The sequence below is a fragment of the Triticum urartu genome, chromosome 2, assembly GCF_003073215.2.
Source record: "Triticum urartu cultivar G1812 chromosome 2, Tu2.1, whole genome shotgun sequence".
Classification (NCBI taxonomy): Eukaryota; Viridiplantae; Streptophyta; class Magnoliopsida; order Poales; family Poaceae; genus Triticum; species Triticum urartu.
Window position 1 is genome coordinate 485,620,866 of NC_053023.1, and position 14,179 is coordinate 485,635,044.

At 42.8% G+C, this 14,179-nt stretch overlaps 2 long non-coding RNA genes across 2 annotated transcripts; one reads left to right on the top strand and one right to left on the bottom strand.

The window, feature by feature from the left end:
* Positions 1 to 2,448: 2,448 nt before the first annotated feature.
* Positions 2,449 to 7,311, bottom strand: LOC125538083. The gene is made up of 3 exons (XR_007296231.1): positions 7,151 to 7,311; positions 3,682 to 6,761; positions 2,449 to 2,960 (listed from the first exon to the last, which is right to left on the bottom strand). It is a non-coding gene; the product is annotated as an uncharacterized LOC125538083 (long non-coding RNA).
* Positions 7,312 to 7,891: 580 nt separating this feature from the next.
* Positions 7,892 to 10,648, top strand: LOC125538084. The gene is made up of 2 exons (XR_007296232.1): positions 7,892 to 8,672; positions 8,763 to 10,648. It is a non-coding gene; the product is annotated as an uncharacterized LOC125538084 (long non-coding RNA).
* The last annotated feature ends 3,531 nt before the right edge of the window (positions 10,649 to 14,179 follow it).

Below are 14,179 nucleotides of genomic sequence, written 5' to 3' on the forward strand. Positions count from 1 at the left end.
ATCAGGAAAAAGGAGCCCTAAAAAATCAAGAAAAAGGAAAAGGAAAGCGACGGTTCAGTTGCGATATTCCCTACTTTCCCCCGTCCACGTCGACACCGCAAACAGAAACCCCGCTCCGATCCCCTCCTCCCCTCTGCTCCCCGCCACATTGGAAACCCAAATACGTTGGATCAGATCGTTCTTGGAGCTCCTCCCATCCATGTCGGCTCTGCGTGGTCACTCAACTCGTTTCGCCAAAGCAAGTTCTACACCCGCGGGTTCTGATTGCGGCTAACCCTGTGATTGTGCGGCTCCCTCCTTGTTGAAATGGTTAGGGTCAGTTCATGATCTAGCACCTTGAACGATGTAGTGGTGCAACCAGAGATCCCGCAGCAACTAGGGGTGCCTCTTCTATAGGCGCAGCCGACTGCCTGAGCCGACATCACCGCAGGACGAAAACGACTGCTGCACAGGGACCTCTGGTGGACTCATTAGGGTTTTGATACGGAATTTGAAGATGTTGCCCGGACCGTCATATCGGAGCCATGGGCTCGATCACGAACGTTCGTTGTCTCGCGCTGAAACCGGGCTAGTCCAACCGACAGGGCCCAGCAAGAGGCTACAAAAAAAGGAAAAAGGGAGAGTTGTGCGCGATGTGGCCAGACTAAGGCTTAATATGGGCCAAAATTCGGCCCACAGCCGACCGATATTTCTTTCCTTTTTTCACGAGAAAAGGAAATTTTATGAAGAGGCCCTTGTAATTATGGAAAATTATGCAAAAGCTCATCCATGAGGCCACATGCATTTTTCATAAAGCCTTGGAGGTCCAAAATGTGCCCGGAATGCCCTGTTTCGACCAGGATTTCGCGAAGAAGCTCAAGGAATCATCAAAAAATCTGAAAAAAATTCCAAAAAAAATCCTCGAAAGTTGTATGCACCTACAGGAGCACTTGGGGACTTGAAAGTTTGTCCTCGAATCCAAAAAGATTCTTAAAGGTCATAGTTATGTCTTGGGGACTCCGGAAGACATCGACAACCATCAGAGGGACCGGTGAAGGACGATGAGGACACAATCTACCTACTGAGTACATCAACAAGAAGTAGAAGTCAGGTCCACCTCCCAAACATCCTTCGAAAAATATAAGATTGTTGATCTGAAGACACAAAGAAGACTTTTATGACTCTGGCTCAAGGGGACTCCTATTACAGTAAAGGATTTTAATCCTACTTAAGGTGCCAACCCCTGTCCTACATGGAATACCACATCACCAATCAAGACCTGTCAAAGGAAGAAGACCACATAAAAGAATAAATTGAAGGAGAAGACAAAGTAGCAAAGTACAAGCCCAAGCAAGGAGGCCTCTCCTAGTGTAGGGATTTTCAACCTAAAGGACCACAACCCACCTCCTGGCCCTATTGGGAGCACATGGGTCAAAGGACAATAAGTTACCTAGTTCTATCCTCCCACCTCCTTACTGGTAGCCTTGGTCATTTGTCAAGGACCCCTAGGCTATATGACCCCCCCCCCCACCCGACATGTAACCAACTCACTCTCACTTGTGTTGACTCAAGTGGAGGATCACTCTTACCTTCCAAGCCCCTTCAGGAGGGCAAACGAAGGCTGAGAGCTCAGAGTCCAAGGGACCTTGTAAGGCTCGGACTAGTCAGGAGTAGTGGGACACCAAAAGCGGTTGCACTCTAAGTGTCCCATGCACCACTCTCGACGATCCTCCCATAGGACGTAGGTCGCGCTCCCACGAGGCGATTGGACCTATTTAAAAACATCGTCATGCCACTTTGTCAAGTGTACGACGAGTCGTACACACCCTGCTAATTTCTGACCACGCTACCATGGATACCCCATGGTCAAAAGTTGATTCTCGCACCTCAACACAAAAACCATTCGATCTATTAACAAATCTAAACTTAGCTATCTCGTGTGCCACCACATTGGCCTGCTTGTTTATCTTTGCCGGCTTAAAATTTGGAAGTGGCTTTGTGATGACTAAAGCCTTCTTCTTCAAATCAACGAGGGACAACCTATTAAGGGTATCATGTGCTAGGAAAGAAACCACAAAAGAGCAATCAATTTCCAAAATAAACAGACCTATGAAGAGTGATATCGATATACAAACCAGCGAGACATATTTGAAGCTCTGCTTTATCAATATAATCTCAAGAGGAGGTAAGGAGGTCGCCAACTGAATTTTTGGCAACAACCCCAAACTCGGAGCGCAAATACTCTCCACAAAATTACCATCCACATTTATCTTAATACAATCCAAAGGCGGAGGTTCTCATACCTCATGAATACTACGAGGAGTATGTATCCCATCCGCTACTACTTTAACTTTGACACTGGGGACCGATTCTACATTGGAATGGCAAGACAAGAGCGACAACAAATAGTTATCCACAAAATTAGCAAAGTTTGAAACAGAATTGTTAAGTGTCAGGCTCCCTAGAATGTGAATAAGGTATGTTCTTGTAATAGAGAAGTTAACTGATCCAACAAGATAAGCATCCAATCGGGCCTTGAGAAGTTAAAGATTTCACTCCCCGAAATATTCCACACTTTACTCAACTCCATGCACAGAGCTCACCTCAGGGTAAGCCACCAGACCATGGAACATGCTTTCATCTTCCACTCCACAAATATAGAGTGCACACCGGAGTAGCCAGATGGTGCATAAGTCTATTCACCTGGACCATCAGGCTATTAGATATCACATGCCAAACAAAATTCTGATCTTCTGATGGACATTGGCCTTCTATATGACATTCCAAAGCTCCTTATCCCCATTCACGCCTCCACTTGATTGCCCACAATCCTCCTTACGCTCCTTAAGCTTCAAATGCCAGATTATGCACCCGCAATAAAAATCGTTTGTCCACCGAGCCTTGAATACACATGTTTAGAATTTCTTCGGCATCATGAGGATAGAATGAGTGAGTGATCAAATTTACATCCCTTCTTCGACCTGCTCATGACACCCATTTGACATGGTTCTATTATTTTTAGCTAAAATCTTTAGACTAGAAATCATAAGGATCCAAATATTTATACTAGATCCATCGAACGCTCTTCAAATAACCCTTTTTTTAGAAGTTCCAGTCCATGCATAATACCTTGCTGAGTCAGACCGTGCAAGAAGATGCCCTGTCAGGATAATCACCAAATCCTCATGGGAAGTAGTCCCATACCTCCCTCGTCAAATGGATTTTTCTTTGTTTTATAGTTTGTCCCAAGCTAGCCTATGGGTTTTCTTTTGTTCTCTTCATCTCCCCACCAAAAATTCCGAATAATCTAGGATAATTCCTCACATAAAAGAAATTTTAAAATTCTCATTCCATAGGCTAAAGGAGGTTCTATAACTAATGTTATCTAAACTTCCCACTATAAGCACATTTTTCAATCCAGTCACATAGCCTTCCTTGTCAAACTTATGTATTCTTTCTTTCTTCTAGCACTAGTAAACCCAGATATTTATAACTAAAACCATCAGCACTAAACCATAGTGGCCACTTCTCCAAGCTACAACTCTCCCAAACATAATAAAGCACACTTATCATGACTCAACTGACCCGTCCCTCCTCATAAATCGTCAAAACATTTTTAATTGTCTAAAGTTCAATCGATGGTCCGCTTAAAGAAGTTTAAAAAAAGCAGGTTGTCATCAACGAACAACAAATGAGATATACCTGAATCCTGTTTGTTGATATGAAATTTTAGAAGGGACCCTTTATCACACGCATCCAAGGACAGACCTATGCCGGAAGAGTACAGAGATAAAGCCCTTGCATGAGCCTGCAAGAAAGGGAAAATGAATCCAAAATTTCTGCTTCCACATAATTTTCTCCTTGATAAGGAGCTCTTCCATCTTTCTAAGAATTCTCTTCCTCTATAAAATAGTCAACCGATCATTTCTTTTAGAAAGAGATAAATCTCTTACGAAGATAACTTGTGTGCTCTAATTTCTTTTTAGGAAGATAACTTGTGTGCTCTAATTTCATTAACCTATCCAGATTACCAGCCACGTCTTGGAGATTTTCAATTCAATTTCTTGCCCAGAGCTCCAACAGGATTTAATTTGCTCACCAAGCTCCAACAGGATTTAATTTGCTCATCAAGAACGAAATCAACCTTACGTCTCCCAAGACTCGCATCTCAATTACTCCCTCCGTTTCAGTTTACAAATCCTACGTGTATACCTAGGCTACCAATTTTATCACCCTAATATAAACTATATAACACAAAAATTATACCGTTTAAAAATAGAACATCTGAAGTTTATATTAATATATTTTTTATAATATATGACTTGTATTACGGTTATAAACTGACGACCTAGAGGTACGCCCTGTAAACTGAGTGAGGGGGAGTAGTCAAACCCAACAGCTCAATAAGAAGAGGGCACTGGTTTTGCGTTCATAAGAAGATGTTGGCGAACGCAACAACTCAATAAAGAGGGCATTGGTCTTGCGTTCATAAAAAGATGTTGACAGATTAGGTTCTCAATGCATGGCATGTGCCGCCCGCCACAACGGTATTTCCCACGTCTACAGACCACGATGAAATGACGAGACTGAATGGCCCCGGTTCTTGCAAATACCATCATGGCCCCTAAGAAGATACTACTCTCAAACAAAGGATCTTGATGGAGTCGAACCATCATTCCCAGCAATTTGTTTGCTAGAATGCTCTTCCCAGTTCAGAGCTAAAGATCCACCATTTATTCATCTTTTATCTTTTAATCTTTTAAGTTGACAAAATATGCAGATCAAGCCATTTCAGACTCGAGCACAGCCCCAAGATTCTTCTCCAATCCAATTGAATTTGATTTGAAACAAACCCACTTTGAATAAGCCTGCTTATACTGAAAAAATTACATAATTTTGTTTTTAACAACTTTGTTAAGACAAAGGTTAAAAGAATGCATAGCTATTGTTAGACAAATGTTAGAAGACAAACTAAATTATAGATTTGTTTGACAAATCAAAAATATTCAGATCAAGCCAAGACGAGCCATGCAGAGCAAAATTCTCCAATCCAATCTAACTTGAAACGACTTTTAGAAGACATATTAAATTACAAACTGTAAAAAAATATTCAATAAATTGAATCACAGTTCATAACAAGTCAGTCCTCACAGAAGACATTTTAAGCTATGAAAAAACCGCACGCTGGGTTCTCTAATCTTACATATTGCAATTTAAGCAGGCAATCAGCGAGCTGAAATTGCGTAACTAACCAGGCATCCTCGACGCAGCACCTGCACCTTACAGAATATATCAACACATTCTTCAATTCAGGTTTCAGTATATCAAACACTAGCAACATTTCTTAAGAGCGAAAATGGCATTGACAATCATAACTAGTCTGCAACTTCATTAGATATGAAGATCTGCCTCCAGTAATCCTCAAAACGAATCCAACTTTCCACGTGAGGTAGTATGATGCAGCAGCAATATTTGGACAAGCTCCAGTAACTAAGTATACAAATAAATTTCAAAGACTAACTAGTTGTACACAAAGGAATCAAGTCTTCCGATGGTATATACATACAGAAGTACTCATGGTAACCAACAGGAAATGCAAGCAACTCGCCTTCTTAGGACCACAAGACTACGGACACGGCATGGTAAGATAAAATAAATATGCAGAGTTATTAAAAGTTCTCAGGATCACTTAGCCCATGTTGCGCAAGTAGATGGTGGGAATTTCCCTATTTTCATTCTCGGGGTGCAAGGGTACAAAATTACGGGTATGATCAACCTTGTATCAAACTGAAGGTCCACCATTTATACAGTTGCTCATTTAGTTGAGATGAAATGCACAAGCATTTTTGGATCGACAACTACGAGGTCAGTTCAGATTGACCCTTCAGAAAAGGGTACCAATGTTTCAGGGTCACTTCAAATTTAAATTGATATAACGCTGAAAGAAGCAGTTAGATGTACCTTCGTGCGTAGTTAAATTGATCCTCACAAAGTAGTCACCGCTGCGCCCAGGCCTGTCTGACATATTTGCTATGTAGGATCGTGGTGTACTTCAGATGATGCCGCAAAATCAAACACAGGAGAAGGACAGAGACACATGGCAGGGTGGAGAACCCGGGCAAAGTAGAACAAATAGATTGTTCCCGTGCGATCTCCACCCCGCAAACACCACCAAATATACTTTTTATTGTCTCGTGGCCTGCCAAGCGAGCGCACCCGACATGGCAAAGGCCGTCCTAGCCTACCAATGTACTGGTACATCAAGCGGCCTACCAATGTACTGGTACATCAAGGAGTACAATACGCATGTGCTCACATGCGCATCATCAGCTTACCAACACAATTACCTTTCTGTGATGTTTGGAGACAGGCCAGCATCATCTTGTGAGCCGAAGGGAACACGTACATCATTTGATCGGCAAACAGAAACCATATATCGGATGGCCCGTTTCCTTCTGGCGCCTTGCGGAGACAAGAAAGCCTCAAGAAAGCATTCTTCAGCTTAACCACCAACCATCGTCTGAGAAGATTTCAGTGGTGTTGGCCGTGGGCATCATAAACCAGTGAAGATGAACCAGCAGGAGTGGCGTTCCACGGAGATAAACATCCACAGGGGCATGCGAACAGGAAGCAGATGGCATAAACTGACGGATCTGACGCATCAACCGATTCAGCCGTCACAAACGGAAGGCCACAAAATCCCTTCGCTTAAGGGATAGACATGTATTTGGAGAGGCGAATCGTCCACCACTTAATCAAAAAGAAGAGATAACCCATGAGATCTGAAAGGCGTTGACGAATATTCAGAACAGAAATCCTGATTAGGTGAACAGCGTACTACAAAAGGTTGTCTAACTTTGGCTCCATAATATAGTTATAACAAATTTGGAACAGAAATAATTTGGAATTTAAGACAACAATCCAGGAATCCCCATAACAATCTTATAACGAATAAACAAACACATATATAGATCGAATTCGTAGTACTAGGGCAAGAATGAAGACAAACATATACTCTCTTGGATCTAGATCTAGCTTTGTTTAAAAAGCGAAATCATACCCAACTACCTAATCACGACCAAACCATACTGGTAATCTGAAGTAGACCATACATGATTCTATCTAACAATTCAAAGATCTAAAGTAAGAGAAGAAAGGAGATAGTTGGCACCTCACGATCCCCGCGACGGAACGAAGATGAGCCGTCCCTGCGACGGGCGGTGCTGGGAGCAGGAGAGAACGGGGCGAGGGGAACGCTTATATAAGAGAGACGGTGGTTGGTGCTTGGTGGATTCTCGATCACGGAGTCGGTTCGGGTGGTGGACGGCTCCGATCGGGTCACGTATAGCTGTCTATGTGCGGTTGTCGGTTGGGGGACGACGGAGGACCTCACGTCTCGCACGGACTCTTGGTCGCGTTTGCGTGCTCCCTTTGGCCACGTTTCCTCCGTTTGGTTGGCGTCATCCCTTGCGTCACAGGGAGGCCCGATCATCTACATCCACGAACTGTCTCGATATTCCTGTGGCCAGTTATGTGCTGGCTACGGTTGCATAAACAAGGCCTCGTGTAAGGTCATCTTCAACGTGAATCCGCAAATTTTCTTCTGCATTTATCTACGGATAGAAAGATCAGTCCGTGGACACGATGCAGAAGGCTGTCATCCAACATTGTCCGCATACATCTAGCCTAAAATTCGAACTAACCAGAAGAAATTCATTCAAATACAGTCTTTCATATAAACCTGACGAATCTTATATACCTAAGAGATTTATTCCCACTAAGCTATTTATCTAAACATCAAGCTATCCACGTCATCAACCCTTCTATCTCAAAAGAAAAATTGTTCCCACATCATCATGGAAATAATCAATTGGTTTTTTATCGCACGCTTGTTAGCCCATTGGATCAGACATCAGCTATAGCCCGACTAACGTGCGCGCCGCTATTAATGCCCATCGCTCCACAATCTTCTCCCATTCCCATCGCATACCTTTCCTTCTCCCCTCCAGCCGCGCTACACATCTTCTACGCAAGCTGCAACCTATCAAGCCCTTCATCAGAAATCTTATCATGTCTACCGTACGGCGCGGCGGCCGGGATCCCATGTGCTCCTCCGGCACGACTGCCGATCTGGCTCTCCTCCGCGGCACTCCGGGATTCTCTTGGGCTACGTCCCCCTTGCTGGTGTGGTGCATGCATCGTAAGAGGCGGTGCCCTGGTCCTCCCGTCCCGTCTATGTCTCCGTTTCATCCACGGTAGCTCCGGCGCTGCTCCTCCACTGGCCGTCTGCACTACTCAAGCCAGCCGCAACCTCTTCTTACATCCACCGTCCAGACAGTTGTCGCCTCCCTTCCCCGTTCATGGCCCAAGCTTGCCGCACAACCCCACTGCGGCTGCCTCATCAGTTACATCAGGCCACCCTATGCATGTTGACATCATTTAGAGATGCTTCTACTACACACTCCAGGTATGCTGTGGATTTCCCCCTTTTGACTATTTCCAAAAAATTAAGTGATCAAGATTGGTTCTTTACTGTCGCAATTTCTCTTTCGATTCCTATAATATCTCTATTCCTCTTCGTCATAGTGTCTTTATCCATCATCTTTCTTTTCTGTTATTTTTTGGGATGGCTCCGTGCACATGTGTCCCTTGATTTTGCAGCAGGCCGCACCTACTTCTACTACCGCATGAAGGTATACGCACTGATGTTTCATCCTGTTTTTGATCTTTCAAGCCCATGCTGCATTCTAATTTCTTCCCCTTCCCTTACTGTTGTGCATCAGGATGTTCCATATCCCTGCCTCTTTATCTGCATTCAACCTTCCGACCACTGCATTTTTATTCGTCTACAGAGATCAATATTGCACTGTATGACCAGATCATGTGCTCAAGATTTTTATGGTTAATGTTGTCACTTTGTGATTATCTCTATACTACAATCTGTATTATTTTCGTAATAATTACAATGGTTTGTTCGTTTTATTCCTGCAAGTGTACGTGCATTCTAGGCATTCCCTTATATTTTACCCAAATCAATATGACCTCACTGACGCCCGATGAGCTTCTGTGCTCTTCAATCAGTATGCCACATGCGAATGACTGATGAAGATTTTCTCTACTCTTAAATCCGAGTGATCTTAATATTGCAAAACTTCCTTCGCTTCCAGGTTTTATGCTTCAACTTATAATGCATGTACTTAGTATAAAGGTTAGTACTGCAAAACTTTCTTCACTTTCAGTCTCGGTGCCGCCTACGAGCACCTCAACCTGCACAAAGATTGGGAGAAAAGGATGGCAATCAATTTCCTATGAGTCAACATGATCAGGTAGATATGCAGCCGACAGAAGCATTTGCTTGGTCAGGGGAGGAGAAGGAGAACTGTTGTGTCACACATGAACTACACCATGAACTACTCCTCTGCTTCGTTAGTCGGATGCATTATTTTTTGCATGCATTGCTAAAGAAGCCCTCTAAAGAAATTACTTTACAAAAATGTTCAAATCTTCTCTAATGGTCTGCCGTCAATAATCTTCTGTGTCATTCAACAAACTTCTATTTGTAATCTCTGATGTGTGTTGAATGTATCTCTAGATAGTCGCAATATTTTGATGATTGCAGGTTACTTTTTTTTATTCGGCGATTGAGTCTCAATCATTCCGATGCTTTAGTGTTGTGACTTGTGAGTTACTTCAACATATATGCACACCCGAGAGTGTTTACAAGTATAGGCATGTGAGCTGTCCAAGGAAGAAGATATTATCTGATGGAATCATCTAGCAGTTCCTGATGGTTGTGCTCTCAAGTGCTATTTTCCTAATATATAGACGTAAGAACATCTTCTGCTTTAATTGTTATAGCATATTGTCATTCTTTTATTGCTTCAGTGTTACGCCCATAGTCTAATTATGTCCAGCTTTTATGGAATTAGAAACAGTAACTTTACTAATCTCTCTTCACTGTCATAGTTGTTTGACATATCGTACATGCCATTGTTTTTGGAACAAGTTATCCTGACTTCCAAAGCCATAATTTTTACAATATTAATTACAATATAATAGACGGAATGCTTAATATGCTTATGGAAAGCTATATTCAGCTATTGAACCAAAGTTCTTCACTATGCTAAGTTTAAGAACTTACTCACTTACCTGGCATTGTCTTATGAAGTCAAATGTGCTTACTACTTTATGTCATTTGAAACTTACTTTTCTCGCTAATTGTCGTATAATAATTTACTTCACTGAATGTAGTAGAGGGTCAATAAAATTGCAGAATTATGATATAGCCTGAACTGGTATGTTTCTGTTCTCGCCATCATGCACATCTTCTTGCACACTATTCTGTTTCTACTCTTCAAGTGCCAGCATTGTCCTTCCTGTTAATGTAGATGACTGCTCGCTGTTGTCGCAAGATGAAGATAAGAAGTGAGATATGATGCAAGTGACTAAGAAGAAGCATTACCACCTCCAAAGGAAATCTCCAATGCCTATTTGAATTCAGGGTTTTTTATTTGCACTTTGTTTGTCAGATGTTTTGGTTGAGCGAATGATTGAGTAGTCACCGGAAGCAAGAACGCCACCAAATATTGATATAAACACATGGTCTTTGTATTTTCCTATAGCCAGTTGTGCATTGTTCAGTTTTATGAAATGGTTTTATTTTACCTGAGAGATGACTGGTTAACAGTATACCTAAATTATCTATATGTATTTCATTTGTCTAATATATCCAGTTTGTTCTTGCTACAATCCCCGCAGCAACGCGCGGGGTGTCATCTAGTTTCATTATATTTACATCAATTAAGTAGTGCTTTTCCAACTCTGGAGGTATAATTAATACACCTAATCTATGATCGCCGACGCCCGTTCCCCGTGTCCGGCCATGAGCCCTCAGGGTTCCTCTTCTCCAGATTCGCCTCGGCGCTCTTCAGCTCCACCTCCGTAACATCCGCCTCTGGAGCCTCGAGAAGTGAAGTCGTCCACCTCCATGTCATGCTTACTAGGGTTAGGGTTTTGTAGGATCGAAAGTATGTCTAGAGAGGGGAATGGACTACTTGGTCAAATAAAAAACTTTTTGTTTCCCAATTTTAGTTGTGGATAGATTTTAGCAATTATGACAAGTCAAGCAATCAATCTACACATGCAATTCTAAGAGTATAGCAGCGGAATGTAAAACATTGCATATGAAGGTAAAGGGAAGAGTTTGGATAAGGCAAACGCAATGGAGACGCGAAGATTTTTGGCGTGATTCCGACAGGTGGTGTTATCGTACATCCACGTTGATGGAGACTTCAACCCACGAATGGTAACGGTTGCGCGAGTCCATGGAGGGCTCCACCCACATGAAGGGTCCATGAAGAAGCAGCCTTGTCTATCCCACCATAGCCATCGCCCACGAAGGACTTGCCTCACTCGGGTAGATCTTCACAAAGTAGGCAATCTCCTTGCCCTTAAGAACTTCTTGGTTCAACTCCACATCATGTCGAAGGCTCCCAAGCGACACCTAACCAATCTAGGAAACACCACTCTTCAAAAGGTAATAGACGGTGTGTTGATGATGAACTCCTTGCTCTTGTGCTTCAAATGATAGTCTCCCCAACACTCAACTCTCTCTCATAGATTTGTCTATGGTGGAAGATGGATTTGAGTGGAAAGCAACTTAGGAAAGACTAGAAATCATGGTTCAAATGGTAGGAATGAAATCTCTTGATCTCAACACATGAGTAGGTGGTTCTCTCTTAGAAATGAATGGTGGAAGTGTAGGCACGTTCTGATGGCTCTCCTCAATGAGAAAAAGGAGGTGGAGGGGTATATATAGCCTCCACACAAAAATCTATCTGTTACACACTTTTGACCCATCTCGATGGCACCGATTAGAAAACTTGGTGGCACCAATCAATACAAAAATAGGAACGTTAGAAATCTCGGTGGGACCGGAGGGAACAACTCGGTGGTACCGATGTGCTAGGGCTTAGGGAAAACTTCATCCCGGTGGCACCGATTGTGTCGTGGAATTGTCACAGCAGATGTCCTAGCGAAAGGACTTAGTCGTAGGGCCATCGCAACTAGGAAGCTTAAAGGGGTTAATCGGGACAAAGGACACAAGAGGTTTTATACTAGTTCGGCCCCTTACGATGAAGGTAAAAGCCTACGTCTAGTTGTGTTGGTATTGTTGGGGTTTTGATCACCAAGAGGCTTAACTCGCCGGCTTGGTTATCGATCTCTTGTTTCTTGCCCTAAGCCGCCACCGGGTCATCCCCTTATATACACGAGATGACGCCTGGTGGCCTGCAGAGTCCCAGCTGGCTCATAATCGTGCCCGGCTCGGTGACTTCCTTTACATGCCTTTCTTTATAAGTCTTTCCTTACATACGACGGTTTGTAATATTGGGCCTTAAGCTGCCTCTAGGCCCTTGGGCCTTCTATAAGATTTAATAAACTATCATCTTAATGTTTACTGGGCTTCTTGTGTAACCCGCCATTGGGGCTGACCCGGCCCCTCCTGGGCGGGTCATAACTGATAGCTATATCCCCAACATATTGCATCATCTCGGTGGGGCTGAAGTGAATGCAATGAGTAAAAGAGAATCAGTCAAGCCAACTTGATGGGAGTGATTGTAACATCTCGGTGGGACCGAAGTGAATGCAATGAGCAAAAGAGAATCAGTCAAGCCAACTCGGTGGGGCTGATTGTAACATCTCAGTGGGACCGAAGTGAATGCAACAAGTCACAGCACTGGCAAGGCCATCTTGGTGGGACCGGGATCCATATCGGTGTGACCGAACTGTTAGGGTTTTGGCAATTGCTATGTTAAAATGAACTCGGTGGCCTCGGATGGGAAATATCGGTGGGGTCGAGTTGGGAATTAGGTTTTGGACATATTTGGATAGAGAAAGTGGCTAAGGGTTTTGGAGCAATATCACTAAGCACTTTGAGCAAGTAGACCATTAAGCAACACCTCATCCTCTTTTATTAGTATTGGCTTTCCTATGGACTCAATGTGATCTTGGATCACTTAAACAAAAATGTAGAGTCTTCAGCTTTTGCCAATCCTTGTCCTCATCATTTTGAGGGGTCCACGTCTCTAGTTCATGCCATGAAAAACATTGAACATCCTAAAATATTTATCTTGAAAGGACATTAGTTCAATGAAATATATGTTGTGATGAATTACCAAAACCACCCGAGGATTAGTTGCACTTTCAAACTCCCCCGTTTTGGTAATTGATGACAACATATAGATAAAAGCTTCGACAAATGATTAAATGAATGAAATACATCATGGCTTCGAGAAGTATGTGATAAGAAAGAGCTCTCCCTAAATGTATGCATTATTAAAAATTTGCGTTTGAATGCAAATGCACAATCGATTATGATCATGGGTCACTCTTCCATGTCACATACATCTTGGTGGAGCACACAAAATGATATGAGTGAAATAGTATGCACGCATCACCAAAGACATAAGTGAATGATCATACAGAAATAATGATAGAGATAAGAAATAAGCACCACATGAAGCATAGTGTGATCAATCACACAAGACAAACGTAGTATCTCACAAGCATAACAACTAAAGTAGCACGAATCAAACGGAAACAGTAGCAAGAACTCGAGAAAAACAAACGAGCAAAAGCGAGACTCTCTCTCTCTCTCTCTCTCAGCCAATGATCTATACAATTTCTCCACCTTTGGCAACAAGTACCAAAAAGTTTGAAAAGGTATAGAGCTATGCGTCTCTCTAGGTGTAGTGCCCAAGATGCGATTCTATCCCAATCACGTGATGAACTCATGATTGGGGCACAACCGCATTTCGAGCGCATAGCAAGGTGGATATCATTACAACATACCATGTACTGAATAGATGAGAATACAAGATAAAGGCTTACACTCGCCACAAGTTACATCATTCATACAACAATACAACAATACATGGCAACCATCATACAGAAGAGCAGGGTCCGACTACGGATGAAATCAAACGAAAAAGAAGAACAACATCCACCCTGCTAATCCCAGGTTCCCCGACCCATAACCTAACCCTTGATCGAAGAAGAAGAAGAAGAACTCCTCCAAAAGCAAGCAAGCATCGCTCTCACATCGAAGCTTCGCATAACATGCACCTGCAGCTGTTGTTGTAGTAATCTGTGAGACATGAGGACTCAGCAATCCCATTACCATGGGTATCAAGACTAGCAA